The following is a 20284-nucleotide window of genomic DNA, read 5'->3' as shown; positions in this document are numbered from 1 at the left end:
AAAAATAAATGAAGTTTCTGAATTAGTGCTATTACTCCTAATGTTAGTTTTGTCTGTCATCCTCTCACTCAAACATGATAGATGTAAAACTGGAAACAAGTTAAAGGCGACTTTGTGACAGCATCAAAATACTCCTTTGCTACAAGGTATTCATTATAGTGAGTACATGTACAGAAATGTAAAATGCAAGCATGTAATTGAAATATCAGAAAAACCTTAAGATATAATGAAGCTTAAACCACTAACTTTAATCCTAACTAAAGTATTTATTCCACTGGGAAGTAAAATGTGATCCATTTCTGTCTAGAAGAAATACTCGTAAAAATCAGTTTAGCCTTCCTAGAATGAAACTAATACTCTAACTTTAATTGCATGAAGTAGCAAGTTTCAATTGAAAAAATGTAGGCAGATCACCCATAAGATACACATGAATGGTAATAAACAAAATATAACAAACAGTAAATATAGGGTAAGATTCTGGCAACAGTGTCAAAGTATATATACTTATTAATGATATGATCAATATATGTATGTGCATACACACACACTGTATATGTGCTAACTCAAAATAAATAGAAATAGTCATCATTAATGTATGGCGATCTATGTCTATAAAAGTAAAATACATAAAAAGTATGCCAATAGTAAGATATGAAAAAGCAGGATGCCTCATACCAACATAAGGCATATCTAAGTAAAAAAAAAAAACAATTAAACCATGATCATTTACAGCTGGTAGAATAAGTGGCAAATTTCATTTTCTTTGGACTCAATCTATCTTAAACATTATCGTCCATGGTTACATTATAAGAAGTAAAATATAAAAATATCTACTGAACACTTTGCAAAAAAGGAGGTAAGAACAAAATATATATGCCTTTACACACCAGTGATTTTAATACAATAAAATCAATGTAAACCAACTCAATGCTGTCTGTAAAAAGAGAAAGAATAGTGAAGAAAGTGTTATTAAAGTTTTCCTTTGTTTTTGTTAAAGAGATAGAAGAAAAATAACATTAGAACCAGAAAATCCTTAATTGGATATACAATTCAGAAGAATTAACAAACACTAGACATTCTTCTCTACACAAATAAAAAACACTAATGAAGGAAACAAGTTTTCAAGAAAATAACAAAAGAAAACAACAACTATGTACTACTTCAGTTATCAATGATTAATTCAAAACAAGATTGCCACAAAAAAATTTTACTAATAGCTTTTTTTAACTCAGGTCAATAAAACTGAGATCAGACTTATAACTTATCCAAAGTAGCTAATGTTGAATATATATACTTGATCAGCATCTCACACTTACCAATCTGAATGATCGAAGAACTGACAATCCTTGGACACCTGAAAGTGTGAGCTCTAACAAGGAAAGAGCCACAATAATGAAATCAAAGATGTTCCACCCTTCTTTAAAATAGTTTTTTGGGACTCATAGCAATTAGTTTCATGAATGCTTCTATTGCAAAGGTAGCTGTAAAGAACTAAAGAAAGAAAATATAATAAACTTAAATATCTTTCACTGTATAAGCAATGAAAAAACAGATTATATATAAATTAAAATGGACCAAATCAATAGATTCTAGGTTCTTAAAATAATAATAATAATAGCATATTTCACATTTTTAAATGGCTTGTATTCTTTTCTTCTTTTTTAACACCACATGTATCTATAAATTAGGTAAGCTCAATGTGGTCAAGAAACAAATGACCCATTGCAGAAATGATTATTTTTTTGTTTTGATTTTTTGAGCAGTATCACTGGCCAATAAAGACAATACCTTAGCTCTTTTTAGCTACAGTGGACCACTGGCAGCTGCAAATCAATAGATTGAAATTGCTGACAACTGTTTCAACAACTGTTGAAAAAAATTGTAATTCTAGTTCAAAATGGAACCTTTATCTTTCAAATGTAAAAGGTCTACATGGTCAAAATACTTAGCATGCTCTCATTGTAAATGTGATGGGTTATCAATTTCTGCTAAACTGAGATGGAGATGTTTGGGAAAACAGCCTAAAAATGTATTGGCAAGTATTAATAATGCTGCAAATGGTAGAAAAAAATGACTAAATTGCAATGAGAATATTGTGAATATCAATGATGAAACTATAGATGTTGAAAATGATATGAATTTTACTGATAATTATGTTATGGCCTTAATTTCTATAATGATGATTATGACAAAGAAAGTGAACATGTTATTAAAGAATGCAAAAATATATATGGTATCAGAGTTGTTTTCAGAATAGATTCTTCTTTAACAAGAAATTTACCACATCAAAAATCCTGTGAAAGTGAATTATTTAATTTTATTGATAAAGCAACAAGTATAATTACCTTCATCATTTTAGGAAAAAACAAAATATGCTCTATTATCTTACCCAATGATGCAGATCAATGATTGCATCATATAGGAAAACTAATTGTAAAAGCTAACAAAGAAACCAAAGAATTCATATTCAGTAACAAGTTAAAGAAAAATTAAATTGAAGTACAATCAAAACATCCATTGCATTCTATCCAGAAAAGGGTGTTATTAGTTCCATTGTGTGCTTCACTACAAAATGATGAAGTTTTCTGTTTGTGTAAAATAAATATCAAAACCTAACAGACTACCTGATCTTTTAGCTTCACACAGTACCTTATAAATGCATTCCAAAGGAGGTTGTTTACAACTGTAGCACTAGTTAGGTAACATTCATTGATACTATTAGATATAAAAGACTGTTTGGTTTAAGAGTTATAATTTGGTTCATTTAGTGATCTAATGTTTGATGATTGTTTAGTTTTCATAACAAGAGTGTTGGGGTTGATTTTGCAAAGGTGATGGTTATGATGGGTTTTGTTGCATAACTTGGTGTGTGTCATGCGCTGTGTGTGTGGTTCAATTGTTATAGTAATGTTGACGTCGTTTTTCTTGCTATGTGAGTATTGTTACATCATAGGGTCTCATAGTTTGTAGAAAGTTTGAGGCCTTAGTTGGACAAGTGAGCGCATGTTAAGTTCAGACAGAAAAAAGTTAGTTAGTGAAAGAAAACATGAAGTTAACCAGCTTGCAAGTGATTAGCCTTAATTGGGTGATTTCTATAGTGTGTTTCACAGTTGTATTGTAAAAGAGGGATAGGAAAAATAATTTATCTTGTCAACTGGTTTCTAAAGTAACTGAACCAGTTTTTTGATGAAAAAAAGAAACAGTTATTCAAACCTCTGAATACAACTGTGGTAACCAAAAAAAGAAGAGAAGTCAGAAAAAGTTATGTTAGTGAAAGTGAAGTTAGACTGCATGATTGTTAGTTTAGACATAAAGGTGATATTTTAAAATGAGTTTCACAGTTTAACAGAGATAAGGAGAATAATTTGTCTTGTTAAAGAGTGTTCTAAAGTAATTGAACCAGCCTGAATGGACTTTGATGAAAAAGAGATAATTATTTAAAGTTCTAGATACAACTGTAGTAACCCATGGGGGAATGTAAGTGACATTATTGTATAGTAAGAAACAGAGTAAAGAAAAATAATTCATCTTGTCAATTGGATTCTAAAATAATTGAATCAGCCTGTGTGGACTTTTGACAAAGAAAGAGAGTTATTTAGTTTTAGATAAAACTGTTATATCCTATCATGTAAAGTAGATTGTGTGCTGTCCGTTTATTTTCAAATTTATCACCAACAAGTCACAGACACCCACTGTAAAAAAAATCCCAGCCCCTATTCATATATCCAAAACCCTGACAGATACATCCATCTTTATGTAGCCATATCTTCATGTATACTTAATACTTCAGAAAAAAATAGCTGTGAAATCTTTATTATTAGTAATTCTGTTTATTATAATTTTCACATTCAAATTCCAGGATCAATTTTTGGTGATCCTATCTCTGGTACAAAATATTACCCAATTTACCCATACAACAGGTGTTTACATTTTTCTTCTAATTGCTTTATTACTTGTAACCAACTTTGCTAAATTAATTTAAATGTTATTTATTTTTTAAACATACAAAATACAGTGTGCATAGAAACACAAGAGGAAAATCCACATGAACTGCTAAAAAATACCCCCTGTGTTATATATCACACAAAATCATAATTATATTTTCGAAGTCTAAAAATATATTCTATTCCATTTACAAAATACTCAATTTTCTTCAAATTAAAAACAACTTTTACATTTGTAGTCATAAACATCAAATTTGAAGAAATATTTTCACATCAAGTATAAATAAAGATTGAGGCCAACCACATTTCATTTTAATACAGTAGAACTTGTCACCTAAGTAGCTTGCACATCTTACCTTGGTAAGGTCCACAACTTACTCAGTCATATTTATGTCTACTGTACATTGTTCCTGCCAAAGGCACGTACAGTATAAGAGAGAAAATGCTTAGTGAACGTTTCCTCTACTACATAGTGCAATAATTTGCTGAGATGGGAAGAATAAAACTGCAAACAAAAGTTTGTGGTTTAGCAGCAGTCAACCTGCAGTGATGTCATGCTGAATCCAGGCAGAAACACTGTAAGCCATGCACACACCATGAGCAGCCTGTGCCTGTATGTACAGGTCAACTGGAAAGTAACAACCAAGTGTAAATCGAATAAATCTGCTTTTCTCTATCCTCCATGCATCAGAGTCATAGAAAAAGGATGCAAAATTATTTTAGACATGATGATTAATAAACAAAAATAAACATTGTAATTTGGTCTTTCTATACTTTTAAGCAAACTATTAAAAACTTTTAATTTCTAGTGCTTTTAACAAAAAAATATATAGTAAAACATAAAGAGTTGCATATTTCAACAGAGAAATAATAACGTTGCAATACTTTTTTCAGCAATGCTGAAAAACAAAAACAGTGGAAAAAAATTACAACATATGATCCATGAAACTCAAACAAGATTATGAGAGTGAAATATTATTCCAGAATATCTAGCAAACTTTAACCTCATATGTTTAAATGTGAATTTACAAAAAAAAATAATTAAATATAGCTGTTATGAAAATAATAATAATAATATAAATCAAAAATGTAAAGAAAACTGTGCTAACTTCCAAACAACTGCTTGTTGAACAGGCAACTTTAAAACACAACTGAGTTTTTAAAAGTACAGCTCCTTCTTGCTTGGTTATTACCACTCATTTCAGATCCTAATGTAATAGAGCATCATTGAAAATCAGAAACATAGCACACATTGCCATCTATTTCTAAAAGGAGCTTTTGGTAAGTTTCTTATGAGTTTAAAACTAAATGTATATAATCACGTAAATAACAAGTATAATTGCTGATTTGTTTCTACTACAAAACATAAATTCAAAAGAAGATAGAGAAATCATTCAGAGAATGACATAATAATAACAACAACAACAAAAATTCAAATAAAAGATCATGAATAAGTTTAGTTACTGTTATTTAAATATTAAAAGTAGGAAGAACATTGGCTGAGTAGTTTTTTTATATATAAGGAATGAAATGCAGCCTTATATGACTGAACTTTGAAAACAAAAATATAGTAGTCAAGAGACAAATCTATGTAGGTTACAATCACGAGTTTAATAAGTACAAAGTTTTTAACTGGCAATTGTAATTAGTCACCTGATAAGACAGATGGTGTCAATTAGAAATTGTGTAGTGAGAATTCAAGCACAAAACTACACAAAGGGATATCTGTGCTCTGCCCACCAGGGGTATCGAAACTTGGTTTCTAAGGATATTGGTGCAACAATTATAGTATACTTTAATTTAGACATACTGATTAGGATTGGTGTCAAACTGTGAGGCAAAGCAATTTCTTGAAGCATTTCAGGATAATTTTCTATACCAGATTGTCAAAGAGACAACCAGAGAGGATGTCATTTTAGATTTACTGTTAACAATTAATGAGGATGTAGTTTCAAGAGTTGAAGTGGGGGAACATTTGCAGAAAAGGGATCAGTGCATAAGTGTAAATTTGATCCAATGCTGATTGGAAGGTTTTTGTTGAGGACTATGACATAGCTGACCTACTAAATGTTTTCTTCACAAGAGAATATATTAGCAGTACTTGTAACCCTAAACATTGTATGTGAAATACTGGAATTGATCAGAATCATGTAGATATTAGCTACTTGGTGGTAAGCAGAAAAAGTGAGTGATTGAAAATAGATACAGCACCAGAGAAGTTATTCCCTATGGTTTTAGAGGAGATCAAAGATCATATATGCAAGCCTCTTTCTTTTATTTTTAGTAAGTAAATACAGTGAGCAGATACCTGAGGATTGGAGAGTTGCTAGTGTTACCCTATTTTTAAAGGGGTTAACAAGAAATTGCTTCTGTTACTTGAAAATTTGTAATCATTCTGATAAAAGCAGCTCTAGAAAATGATTTAGTGAAATATGATATAATAAAATAGAGACCAAAAAAAAATTCACTAAAGGAAACTCTTACCTTAATAACCTATTAAATCTAGATGATAGAAAGGGTGTGGACTTGGTACTCTTTGATTTTCAAAAATCTTTTGATTGGATGCCACACAGAAGCTTAGCTAAGAAAACCTTATTGGTAGGGGTTGGGAAGAGACAAGCTGATTTACTGTAGGATAGTTGGATGAGAGGAAAAAAATAATTATTAATGGAGTCCAATTAAACTGGACCTTTGTTACTAGCGGAGTGTCTCAGGGTTCAGTGCTTGGACCTTTGCTTTTTCTTTTTTTCATTGATGATATTGAAATAGGCATAATTAGTAAATAGATAAAGTCTGTTGATAACATTGATCCATCAGGTATTTCTAGCTATACTGATGATTCTAAGGTGTTACAGAATTATTTACATAAATTGGTAAATTGAACATATAATGGCTGGAGACGGCTTGAATGGGTAATGAAGAAAAACTTTAATATAACAGCAAATGTACAACGTTTCGACAAGGTTTTGTCATCATTCTTCATTACCCATTCAAGCCGTCTCCAGCCATTATTAGTCTCAAAGTGGGTTCCTCGTCATCGAAATTGAACATATGTTTGGCAAATGACCTTTAATTTATTATAAGTACAAGGCAATGCATTTGGGTTATCGTAATTTGGATCACACATTTAATATAGAAAGAAAGAATCTTAATCTTGGCATAGTGATAGATAAGTCATTCAAGCCATCAAGACAGTTCTCTGTTGCTAACAGTAAAGCTAAAAGAAGATTAGTGTGTATTTACAAACATACTAATAATAATTAATTAATAATACAAGTCAAAAGAATTAATTATTTTTGTACAGAAATCAATAGTTAGGACTCACTTTGAATATTGTGTACAGTTTGGTCTCCTTATCTAAAGGATATTGATTTATTTGAATAAGTTTAAACGGAGAGATATAAGTAAGAGGATTCCAGGGATCAGAGCATTATCTTATAGGAATTAGGCTAGGATCTCTTAATTTCCCTTGAAAAAGAAGAGGAAAAGGTAACCTTACTGAAGTTAAGTTTACTAGATTATATAGGGGTTAAATAAAGTAAAGGCCTCTGATCGTTTTTGTGGAGTATTCTGATGACAGCAGGATGAAAGGACACAAGTTGAAGATTTAGAAAAAGACAGGTTATGCTCCAGTTAAGATAATATTATTTTGCTTACAGAATGACTGATTTTTCGAATGAGTTACCACCAACAGTAGTGGAGGTCGCACTTCATAAAATTTAAGAGGGGGAATTGGTGATTTCCTGAAAAATAAAAGAATAGTTTAAATTTTTATATTTCTAAAGGAAAAGCATGCAAGGACTGTCTTGAAGGACCAAATGGTCCCCTTTTTTGTCTAGTATTTTATGTTATGTTTATGGAGCTGTATTTGCTTTGTGTAGGTAATAAAATACTAGTACTAATGATGGTGTTATTTTATTGGATTAATATGTATAACATCAATCAAATCTCTAAAAAAATGTAAATAACAATTTGATAACAATGTGAGAAAGATTATTAACTTTATGCAAAGTGAGTGGGAGATACGAAACTAAGTCTCTATTCTAAATAAATATCAAGTTAAATCTACCATTTATGGATTTGTTGCTGATACTTACATCACTATAGTTATTCCAATACAGGTATTTTATTATATATCGTTTGATCTTAAACAGAAGTAAGGGAAACTAGTGGTACAAAATGGAAAAACAGCACTAATGTGCATACTTGTTCCATATCAAGTGTAATAAAGTTTAAATGATATTTTGATTCTTTATATGATGGGCAATGCATTAATGCATATCTTATGTCAACCACTCACTTCACATGCACCACTAAAAGTAAATGTAGTAAGTAATTGCATGTGTTTATATATGCAATGTTTTATACCTGTGCTGGTTTCACTTATATACTTTCTAATTTTGGTTGATGCGTATAACACTGAGCGAACATTTTGAATTACTTTTTTAACATTCAAAATCCACAGTACCTAATTTCAATTTACTGTTGATCAATGTGGTGTCTCTTGAATGTAGGTTCCTTATGTGTAGCTCTGGTCAACTTTGCTTCATGTTATAATGAGTAACACTTGTGTTCGGTTCATTATGAGTTAACGTGAGTAATGTCTGTGATGCTTCTTCACTTCTGGCTGAATACAGGCATTGGCTTTCATTATTATGCAAGATCAATAATCTGAAAAACTTGTAATGATTTCAATTTCCGTCAAAATGAGTAGTTCTAACATTTGCCTTTAATGACCTGCATATTGGTCACATTAAACATGTATATGTATAAACAATGTGTTCAGCAGTAATAAAGTTAATTTCATTAGGATAAAATGAATAGCAATTGTTGTGAGTCAATCACAGTAGTGTCTTGATAACTGCAATTACAGAAGTAATTAATGAGTTAACTTCCAAACAACTGTACTTACATAGTTTCCATTCTGTAAAAAATTTTCAAAGGATTCTTCCATATCATGATGATCCATAGCCATAAAGAGAGTATTGACAACAATACATAATGTTATGAAAAGTTCCATGAAAGGATCAAACACAATAATGGAGTTGAATTTTTGGAATTTAATCCAACACCAACAACAATCCCAAACACAGAAAATATCAATACATTTTAAACACTGGGCTAAGCATCGGTCCTTGAACTTAATACCTTCTTCTTCTTCCTCTTGTTCTACAGGACAAAAAAAAATATTTTATCAATAATCGTTTCCAAAAGACTACTATAATTATGATATTGCAGTTTTTTCCTATGCCTTAAAAATTAACTGCTCTCGGCATTAATTATAGAAACGTATGGTAACTCTGCATTCAACAGCCACCTATGCAAAATATGCAACATATTTTATAAAATGACAAGCAAGAATATGTACTTTTGATTGGTCAGACATGTTCTTAAACTAATATATAAAGTTGTAAATGAAACAAACAGAACACAATATTGAAATTGTGTCTCAGCTTAATTCTATAATTAACTCTAAAATTTGTATAGTACATTAATTTAGTTATCAACTTAATATATAGTTGTCATTTTATATGGTAATTATTATAAGGAAGGTTACTTATTTAATTCAGTATAAAATGTTATTATAAAGTGTTGATGAAACACTGCTTCATCATATGATATTCTGCTTTAGCACTCATCTAAGATTTCTAAGAAAAATATGTTAATCTCTAAATAATGATGTAATAAAAACCCTGAATAAGACTGGAAATACATAACAAATAGTTTTTACACTTTCAGTTCTGGGTGAATAATTAATAATTTAAAAAAAGTCAGGATAAAATGTCAATAACTGACTATATATCTGTAATATATCATGTCTTTCGATGAATGTAATCAATTTTGTTTTATTCAAAATGTTTGTAGAATTAGTTAGACCAGCATTTCCCAGACCGTAGTCTTCATAAACCTGGGGTTCCATACAATATATCCAGGGAGAACTGCAAGAAAATTTTGTAGAGTGTAGTCAGAGTATAGGAGAATGCCAGATATAGGTATGGCTTAAAAGCTTGTCAGCCCATAAATCATACCAACCTGTATTCCCTTTGTCATTATCTATTTCATTTATGGGTGGAGCCTAATTGATGACTTGCTGTAAGTTAGTTGCTAATGGTAGGTGAGTGTAGTGTTTGAAGGAAACAACAAGCTAGTCTTGAGTTTGTAGATATTTCATAACATTACAAAATTACAATGATTTCAAGTAATGATACTACTTAGCCATGAATTGGTGGCTAAAGGAAGGAACTTTAAAGCAAAAAATAAGTTCTTCTGATATACTGACTATGGCTGAAGCTGGACCATTGCAGCATTTGCCTACCAAAAAATCAGAAAATAATCTTTCCAAAATGAAGCAATTGCCACCCAAATCAACTGAATTAGCAGCAAGCAATAAGAAATGTAAGTATAATGAGAGCTAGTTGTTTTATGGATTTATGTGCATTGGAAATAAAGATGCCCTTGAGGCACAGCGCATCATGTGCAACAAAATATTATCCATTAGTTCTATTGTACCTGATACTTTTTGAGTTGCATCATGAAGTATTAGTATTTTGTGTGTATCACCAATTTCAACTATCAGACTGTTTGTTAAATACCTCGTGGTTTCTGAGACTTGTGTATCTTTCAGATACCTTTAAAAAATTAATGAAGTGAAACTGTTACTGCAAGGAAAGGGTGTTACCATTTTTAGTGTAAAAGACAAAATTTCATTCATCTTGCAGAAACTGCCATTTTGGAATTTGTGCATAGAACAAAGGAATTTTGATTTCTTCCCGATATTGAATGATTTTCTCACCAAAATTAACTCTCTCTGTGATAAAAATGTTTTCATTGACAATATGCAGCAACCATGTGACTTACACTCCACTTTTTAGAATATTTTCTTCCATCAAATAACTACAATGAATGGGTGCACAATCCATATGCAGTAACAGCCAAGCTAGTCAGCTTATCAATGCAAAATTATGAAAGCTTGATTGACGTGTCTTCTTAATCCACACTAAAACAAACTTCAATTCATTAATTTTTAGAGTAACCTAATTCACAAGTACCCAAGTACATGCAGTTCGTGAGCTCCTTCTTTTCACTATAACACACGTGTGCGAAACTGGTTTCTTATACTACACTGCAAGAAAACTGAATTACAGGCACAGACTGAATGCTGCACTTTATGTGAGAATCCAGTTTTCCAGTATCACTCCCAATATTGAAAAGATTTGTGAGCAAGGAAGCAACAACTCTCTTCCGATTAAAAAGGAACAAAAGTTTTAAACTGCTATAAGACTTTGTTTATGTGTTATCAAGTTAAGATTTAAATGCTTTCTTGAATAAAAACTGTTTAATTATAATTAATGTATAAATTTAAGAAATAGAAAATAAAATACTATAAATATATTTCTGTTTGTGGCTACAGATTGTACAAAGAAGATAATTTTTTATGATTTAACGTTTTAACATAAGAATGTTTCTTAAGGGTTCCGTCAATAGTTTAGAGCTCAAAAGTGTTTCATGGTCAAAAAAGCTTGGGAAACACTGAATTAAACACATTATTAAATTTGTTAAAAAATATTAATTTTTACTCTTGTTACTTAATTGCCACAATCAGATGCAATACTTTTTTTATTTTAATTTATGTTCTACATAAATCATTAGCCATATGGATAGATTTATTACCTAGATCACTTAACTTGCTCTGTCTTCCTGCAGCTTGCTCAATGATGTCATTTAAAACCATCACATCTGTAAATCAGCAAAAGATATGTAAAAAGGCACAAAGATATGCACACTGAAAACTTTGGTTTAACATTATTTGTAAAATTTCAAGAAATACTTTGTCTTGAGTCATCTATAGTCCTACATTAAGCTTTTAGTATCTTTAATTTATGATTTATATAATTTTCAGTTATTTGCATAAAGAAATAAAAAGTTATAAATTTCCTATACTGAAAATGAATTTCCAAATAGTACTTTCCTCCACTTACAAGACTAGCTATTCTCGTTTATTACTGCCCTCTATATGCGAATTTTTTTATTACGCATGCCAGAAGCCTTCTGCCCCCCCCCCCCCATTGGAATCAAATGATTCCAACATGTCTCTTATGCAAAACATCATGTGCTACCTATCCACCAAAAGGATCATAGTAAGCTCACATGATGCATGTGACTCCTTCTATGTGCCTCTACCAAATTATCACTTTGAAGTTTGGCAGATGATGGAAGAACCAGAAGTAAGTGGGGAGAAAGGGTGGGAAGTGTGAGAGGAGGGAAGTACCTATCGAATATACATTTTCAGTATAGGAAAATTATAACTTCCGATATGGTACTTCCCTCTTCTCACAAGATTAGCTTTTATCCCACATTGATTAGGGACCAGTGTGAGCATCTGAAGGATACCCCTGTAGATAGGAGAGTCAGATTCGAAGATTTGGAGAGGGGAACTGCATCACTTCTGATCCAGGTATACTCTTCACCCAGTTCAGGAATGTGTAAAAATCAGGGCAGAAAATGAGAGGTGCACATCCTAATGGGAGAGAAAGTAGTAGGAAAGTGATCCTCACCTGAGAAACATATAGTAACTCAATCCACAATAAGAAAGTGGGTAAATGAGGATGTGTCCCATGGTGTAGAGTGGCTAGGGCGCATCAGACCTTACTTGGCAAGTCATCTACATCCAAAACCTCCTCATGGGGTACTGACATCCACGTAAGGGTACAATGAGGATCATACCATCTTCACCTCAAACCCAAGAATCAGGGAATTAAGAAGTACTTCGATTCCTGGGTATTACACAGGATGAGCTCTGAGCTATCCATCTGGGAATGCGACATCTGGTATAAAACGGAAGTCTGTTGTATGCAATCAACTTCTGCGACCGTGAAACAAATAGGACCATCCAAAGGGCAATAACATCCATGTACGAAGAGAGAACGAGGGAGAGCCAAGGATAGAACCAGAAGAGTCCCACGTATTTCTACTGTGACCCACAACACAGAAGGAAGAATCGAGGGAGGAAGATAGACAACCCGAAACCTGTGCAAGGACTTATGTTGACTGTTTCACTCGAAAACCAAAACCAGCCCGTGGAGTACTGACATCCAAGAGAGGGTGGGAAGAGGGCTCCCAATCAAAGGGGTGAACTGCATTTTTGACATCTCACTCCATTGTATGTTTAATCGCCAATCAGGATATTAGGTCATCTACACCAACAGAACACCACTGTCCTACTCTGAAATGAATGGTTATAGCAAGCTTAAGTGGAAACCATCTAGCAGGGTGCCTCTATGGTTAATTGCCCTAGTGACTTAGAACTGGTAAGTGGTAAGAACTCACATACTTCACTAGAAAAAAGGAGGGTGATAATACATTGGAGAGGCCAGAGGGATGTCAACACCCAAGCCAGAGCAATGGGTGATCATGAAACCATATTTTAAAAAGCAAACCATACCAATTTATTCAATCAAAGCATGGCTGGGATGGACAGCTATCCCCTTGTGATTTACCTACGAAGTCCATGGGTGGTATGGTCTGGGCCAGGCCAATCTATGAAGCAAATATTGTGAAGTTATTCACCTACAAGCAATCTTATGAAACACCCCACCTCAAATAATGCTTGGAGATGGCTTGAATGGGTAATGAAGAAAAACTTTAATATATAAGTTCAACATAACAGCAAATGTACAACGTTTCGACAATTGTTGATGATGACAGAACCTTGTTGAAAAGTTGTACATTTGCTGTTATGTTAAACTTATATAAAAGTTTTTCTTCATTACCCATTCAAGCCATCTCCAAGCATTATTAGTCTCAAAGTGGGTTCCTCGTCATCAAATTTGGACCCCATCTCAAAGGTGAGCATGCAAAACATGGAAAGAAAGTGCTATTAAACATAGAATACAGTGTGGATTTAGAGTTAAAGAATACCTGGTCAGGCACCACTCACCACAGAGCAGGATCCAAGTAATGAATTTAAGAAGATTGGGCCTCTGAAAGAAAATAAATTATTAATAAAGACTTACACAGTGTCAGAGTTGCACCGAAGATTGGAGTATATGTACAGGTGGAAGGGAAAAACCTGAGAGAGCCAAAACCGCAATATAATGTAAATAATGGGAGATGAACATGTTAGGGTTGGTTCACATGCCCGCTTGTAGGATTTCCTCTTGAGGTCGACAAAGCCAAGAAGTGAGGGAAGAGAGATGTCGTAATTTATGAGAGGTAACACAGTACAAAGTATGCTGGGATGGAGACAAGGAGGAATAAGTCAACTGGATAAAACAATGAACCCAATTAGTGAGTGTCAAAGGGGAGAGATCCCTGGACAAAGAGAGTTACCAAGGGATAAAGAGATGGGAACCACAGAAGGAAGCCGTGCAGACAATATAACAACAAAGGGCATGCACAGGACATAGAAGTCTATCCAGATTGGGAGGGGGGGTAAAGATGAGAAATAGATTGTAAGGAAATAGGCGAAAAGGAGGAATTACCCTCATGAGTCACTGAGGTTTTGGGGAGGAAGGAACGATCAGCATAAAGGAGAAAATAGGTATGGTGGTAAAGTGAGCGTGTAATGTCAATGGCGAACAAGTCAAACTGTCGATGCCCACAGGCCAGAAGGAGAAGGAAATACACCTTAAGGGACAGGTAAAACAAAGAACAAGATGAGGATATAGGTTCGAAAGGAGGTAAAGTAAAGTAATGGGGGACCACATTAATGTCCCAATCCAGAAGGGCAGTTTGCCGAGGAGGTCGACAAATCTGGAAAGAACAGATTAACATGGTAAAGGCAGGTGAGAGACAAATCCAGTAGTAAGAGGAAAGGTAAAAGGTATGGGAAAAAGCTGCCTAATAACCTGAAATTGAGGAGACTGAAGAGTGGTCGAAAAGCCATGTGAGAAACTCGGGGACACCAGCATCAGTAGGGTGAGCAACCAGAAAACCCCCTGAGCCTGGGCCTACATCCGAAAGACCTTCCACTTTCACTGATACACTTCCATGGAGGAAGAATGGATAGATTGGGCCAAATGAGAAGCTACAGATCTCCTCACCAAGGACTTGACAAAAGCCAGGCATGAAGATGGAGGACATGAAGCGTGGGATGTAGAACCAGTGACCAGGGTTTATGAAGGAGGTTGGGTAATAAGAGAAGTGGCACTAGAGGAAATAATTGTAGGTGGAGTAAACGAAGAAACCATGGTTGAGCTGACCAGTAGGGAGCAATCAAATGGACCTGGCATGGAGTGGCATGGATCAGGGAAACTACCCGATAAAGTAATCAGATAGGAAGATAAACATAGGAATTTGTGTGCCCAATCCTGGTTGAAGACATCTATAGCCACAGCCCAAGGATAAGGAACTAGCGATCAAAACAGGGGTAACTGGTGATTGAGAGCAGTGGCAAAAGCATCAATGTAAGAAACGCCCCACAGACTGCTAATCCACCAGAAAACGAGGGAATGAAGAGACCATTCTATCGGGTAAACAATGTTTGGCAATGGGAAGAAAATGTTCCAAAGCCTGACGAATGGCTAGGAGCTGTAGGATGTTGATATGTAAAGATTTTTTGTTTAGAGACCAATTACCTGAAGCATCCTGGTGATCAATACACACACAAGAGCCCTGAATGGATGTGTCTGTAAAGAGATGTAAGTCCAGATGAGAAGAAGAAAGCAGGACACCCACTGATGTGTGAATCTTGTCCAACCACCAAAGGAGGTCCTGTACAAGGGAAGGAGGAAGGGTGATGGGAGTATACATAGGATCCTGAGTAAGTTTCCATTGATCTTGCAGAGTCCATGGAAGGGAGTGCATGTGTGCATCACTGAGGGGGATTATTGGTGTCATAAGAGACCACATCCCGAAAAGGAACAGAACCTCACATGCAGAAAGTGAGAAAGCAGACAAGGTGTGGCAAACTGACAATTCGATAGAACAGAGTCTGAGAGAAAAGGTTGGGCTCAACTGGGGTGAGTGTTGAAAAAGACATCCAAATGTACAAGGTATTGTAGGACTTAGGCAGGACTTCTCCAATTTGATCAACCAGCCTAACTGAGCAGCTTAGAGAAGGAGCTGACAAGTATGATAAGCCAATTCTTGTTTTGAATGGGTCAGAAGTAAGCCAATCATTCATGTACAAATGGAAACACAGCCCCAGGGCATGAAGATAAAGAGCAAACTCTCATTCCACCCAACAGAAAACATACAGAGCCGAAGCCAGCCGGAAGGGTAGGGCATGAAATTGGAAATTTATGGACAAACTGAAGATAAGGACGAAACCATTTCGAGATGGGAATATGTAGATAGATATTGGAGATATCTATCTTGGTCATCCATAGACTTGGAGAAAAAAACCCACCAAAGATTAAGGTAGGGCTCCATAGTGAAACATGGGAGGTGAACAAAGAGATTGAGGTGGGACATATTGATGAAGGGTCTCCAGTCTCTGGTCTTTTTGGAACAACAAACAGATGGGAGTAAAACCCCAGTGAATGATGTAGAACAGATTCTATAGCCTGTTGGGTGAGGAGGTGCTGCACTGCCTCTGATAAACACTGGCAAGTTACTGGATCCCGAGGAGAAGGAAAAGAAACAAGTACCTGGTTCAAGGGAGGTGGTGCAAGAAACTGAATTTCAAATCCTTCTAACAAAACCTGAAGACGCCCAAAATCCAAGATGATAGGGCGCCACCATTAAACAAAGGTTACAAGGTGAGCTCCCACTGGGCCTGAGCCCATCAGATAGTCACCAGAACTGTTGGCAGTGTATCATGCATGATCAAGAAAAACAGTGAGATGTGGTACTGCAAGAAGGAGGGACAGGTAAGGGATGGGAAGGGGAAAGACAGGAAACTGAAATAGGTACCACACTTGGTTCTGACTGATATAAATAGGAAACTAGATGGGAAATGATAGTGTGTTGCTGGGCAGATGCCACCCGAGACTCCAAGGATTCCAGGGCCATGTCAAAGATGAAACGACCTAAAAGAAGGAGTCACATGCACCACATGAGTGTACTATGATCTATTGGTGGTTAGGTGATGCATGATGATTTGCATGAGAGACACAGTGAAAGCATTTGATTCCAATAAAAGGGTGCAGAAAGCTTGTGACATGCATAATAAAAAAGTTTGCATAGAGGGCAGCAATAAACAAGAATAGTTAATCTTGTGAGAAGAGGAAAGAACCTATTGGAAACACATCACACTTATTAGCAAGGCCAGGATAAGATAGGATCTTCCAGTCAGACTGAAATATTGTTTAGATTTTTTAAAAACTTTTGTGTGAAGAAGAAAGAACCTCTTGGAAACACATCACACTTATTAGCAAGGCCAGGATAACTTAGGATCTTCCAGTCAGACTGAAATATTGTTTAGATTTTTAAAAAAAGAGCTATATATAAAATGAACAAATCTAACACCATCATTTATTAGCTTATTCAATCTTCAAAACATAATTTCAATTATTCTTAACAAACAAAATATTTTAAAGTTTGTTTGTTTGTAATTAAACACAAAGCTACATAATGGGCTATCTGTGCTCTGCCCACCACGGGTATCAAAACCTGGATTCTAGCATTGTAAGTCCACAGACATACCGCTGTGCCACTGGGGGGCATATTTTAATGAAAAATCTAAAAATTTAGAAATATGATTTGATCACCTTTCATATCCACCATTGTCTGTTTATGTGCTGCATCATCGTCTCGGTGTTTCTGTTTTGCTAAGCTATCTTCACCTTCCACTGGATGATCCTGCATAGCAGTTACAACAGCAAAGTTAACATTTCAGTTGTTTTTCTGATAATTTTAGAAAATAAATATTGGTACATGTACTATGCTAATATATCACATATATATAAATAAATCAAATGTCTCAATGAGCTCATGATGCAGTATTAAGTTTGTCATTTTTTAATTTCAGTCTTCAGTCAAACTCTTTTTTTTTTATCTGAAATAAATATATATTTAAAAATTGTAAAGAATGTTAACATTTTTTAAATCGAAAATGTATTTCCAGTAACACTTACCTCCTCTCCCACTTGCTATTGCTCTACTGTCAGTGTTTCTTCCTTTGCCCATATAAGCATTGGTCTAATTTTTCTTGCTTCCTCCAGTCTTTTATACCCCACTCAATTGCCTTTGGCAAAATTTAACTTGTGATCCTCTCCATTTATGTCAATGCACCCTCTATCTTGGTACTATATATAAGCACCTCATTCAAATAATGTTATCACTTTTTTGAGATTGAATTAATCCCATGCAGTCTCAAACACAAGCTCTTAATGGGGAATAAGAACAGGAGAGCGTGAGATGAGGCAAGTATTATGGGAAATACATTTTCGATTTAAGAAAATGTTAACTTCCAAAACATACTTACCTCTGCTCCCACTTATAGCTAGAATCCCATATTGAGAAGGTGGATGGGCTGGTGAGGGCATAATCCATACAGAGGGTGTGTCAATAGAAGATTGGCACAATGGTGGGGGAACCACACTACATCCAGGACAGGTATGCTCTTCACCCATAACTAAATTCCTGTTTCATGGGTGACAATTGACAATGATTTATCATCACTATAGACCAGGCCCCATCCAGACAGCCGAGATTCTACTACTCAGGGTTGGAATTAAAGGGCCATGGTCCCTATATCTCACATTGGTTGCTACGACAATTGGACTGCAAAAGATATATACAGATACTTATAAGGATCCCAATCTGTAGCCATAGAGTGATGCATTCCAAGTTACCTGAACCATAACAAGAAAGTAAGCAACATGGAAGTGAACAAACCTTCTCCCCAGCCTGAAGAAATCTGAAAGGCAACACCCCAAACTTGGAGTGACAGGATCTTGTATGCCTTACTCCACCTTAGGAAAGAGAACACATCCAATCTGGAATTATGAATACTCATCCTTACTCTCCAACCATTTGGGCAAGGTAAATTCCACTTGCTCCCTAGAATTATAGGGAGGACGAGGAACAACTGTGCTCAACCAAAGATCTAGGATAGGACCACTCTGCATTCAGAATTATGAGGAGACAATGGACCATCTTCTATGACCAATGTACTGAACCAATATTGATAAAAAAGACTATTTTCAATCCAACAGGATAGCTGAGCTTAAAATCTGAAACAGTATAATGAGTATACTCCCACGTAGGTTGATTCCTCTCCAACCAACATGTAAGAAAACTTCCAAGGACCCAGGTAGGAGGGCCTCCAACTTCTTCCTCTTCTCCAAGAATGGAGGAATACAGTCTAACACTCTGAAGGAAAAGCCTCTGTCCACTACCTCAGTGTCTGGAAACTGGGTGTTGTAAGGATTCTCTAGCTCCACTAGCATAATCTAGGGGGGATATGCACTGGGGAGTCCTGAGGAATAGTGCTCTGGAAACAGTGCAATAGGTGAACCAAGTTTCCTAAATTTTTAAAAACAAATCAACTCTGATTTATTCAATCCAAATATTGGCAGGGACAGGCATGATACCCTTAAACTTTACTCATGACAGTCCACAAGTTGTGGTCCAGCCTAGGGCAATAATACAACCCGGACAGCCTATAAGTGGTCTTATGGAACACCTCATTTCTATAGGACCTGTTGCAACCTGTTTAATGTATATTGAATTAGCAGTTGCTAGTGTGGAATTGATTTGATAAAAGCACACTTGCCTGAGCAACACTCGTTACAGAGTGGGATCCAGTGAAAAAAAAAAGAGGTAAGGAGCCCTGTAATTGACAGAAACAAGAGGAGCAAATATACACATCTCACCTTATAATCAAGCTCATGTGGTTAATGTAGCTACAGAAGGTAGTTGAAAACTCTCAGACGAATAAACTGCCAGATCATGTGAATAATGCAAGATAAAAATATTGGGATTGGTCTGCATACCAGCCCACACAATGTCTTCCAGTAACCAATTCAACCAGCAGCTAAAGACTATCCCTTCACGTAACTGAGTGGTAAACTTCCTTGCATAAACAACAATATCAGGTGATGGGAGGTATTCACCCTTAGATCTTTCCGCCAGCAAGAAAGGTGTAGACTCAAAAGCAACTGGGGAAACCCAGAACATCATAAATTCAATTAACTAACTAAAAAAAAGGAGCTGGAGGTGGTTGATCAAAATTTGCCTCATGAGAAGCCTACCTAGCAAAGGTAGGCACCAGAAAAAGCAAGTCTAAATTCTCTCCATAACGTCCAGGATCATCAGAAAAAGCAGCTTCAAAACCAACTGGAGAAACACCTCCAGCCTCAGCCTAATATACAGTGAGTGGTCACAAGTAAATAGACACCTAATTTTTTGTCATTTAACTGATTTATGCTAACTAATTTGTGTTCACAGAGCAC

The 20284-nt window shown here is 35.0% G+C and overlaps 1 pseudogene; it reads right to left on the bottom strand.

Moving 5' to 3' along the window:
- Positions 1-20284, bottom strand: part of LOC106459830 — a 180007-nt pseudogene that overhangs the window by 64206 nt on the left and 95517 nt on the right.

The sequence above is a fragment of the Limulus polyphemus genome, unplaced genomic scaffold (genome assembly GCF_000517525.1).
Source record: "Limulus polyphemus unplaced genomic scaffold, Limulus_polyphemus-2.1.2 Scaffold666, whole genome shotgun sequence".
NCBI lineage: Eukaryota > Metazoa > Arthropoda > Merostomata > Xiphosura > Limulidae > Limulus > Limulus polyphemus.
This window is presented reverse-complemented; position numbering and strand designations above follow the sequence as displayed.